The following is a 401-nucleotide window of genomic DNA, read 5'->3' as shown; positions in this document are numbered from 1 at the left end:
GGGGGGGGGGGGGGGGGGGGGGCCCCCGCGGCCTGCTGGGGGCGGAGCCAACAGAAGGGGCGGGGCGCGCGGGAATACGGGAGGCAAGGCTGATGGAAAGGGCGGGTCGAGCGGGGGAGCTCGCAGAGTGCCCCCCCACCAGGAGAGTGGGCGTGGCCTGAGGCAGGTGTGGGGGCAGAGATGGGAGGGTCAATGACACAGACTGGGTGGACGTGGCTGGCCTGAGGTCTAGGCAGGGTTGGGAGGAGAGGTGGGATCTGGAAGAGGGTGCGGACGAGTTGGGACCCGAGCTTGGAGAGGGCCAGGAGTGGGGCAGGGTCGGAGGAGGGGGCTGCTCCACTTCCGTGGGTCGGAGGGCGGAGTGGAGCCTGGAGAGGGGCGGAGCCGAAAGCCGGCGGAGG

General features: G+C 72.1%; 1 protein-coding gene across 1 annotated transcript in view; it reads left to right on the top strand.

Moving 5' to 3' along the window:
• Window positions 1-401, top strand: part of CFD (complement factor D) — a 3,299-nt gene that overhangs the window by 2,156 nt on the left and 742 nt on the right. The gene's annotated exons all lie outside the window — the stretch shown is intronic.

The sequence above is a fragment of the Lipotes vexillifer genome, unplaced genomic scaffold, assembly GCF_000442215.2.
Source record: "Lipotes vexillifer unplaced genomic scaffold, Lipotes_vexillifer_v1.1 scaffold225, whole genome shotgun sequence".
Taxonomy (NCBI): Eukaryota; Metazoa; Chordata; class Mammalia; order Artiodactyla; family Lipotidae; genus Lipotes; species Lipotes vexillifer.
This window is presented reverse-complemented; position numbering and strand designations above follow the sequence as displayed.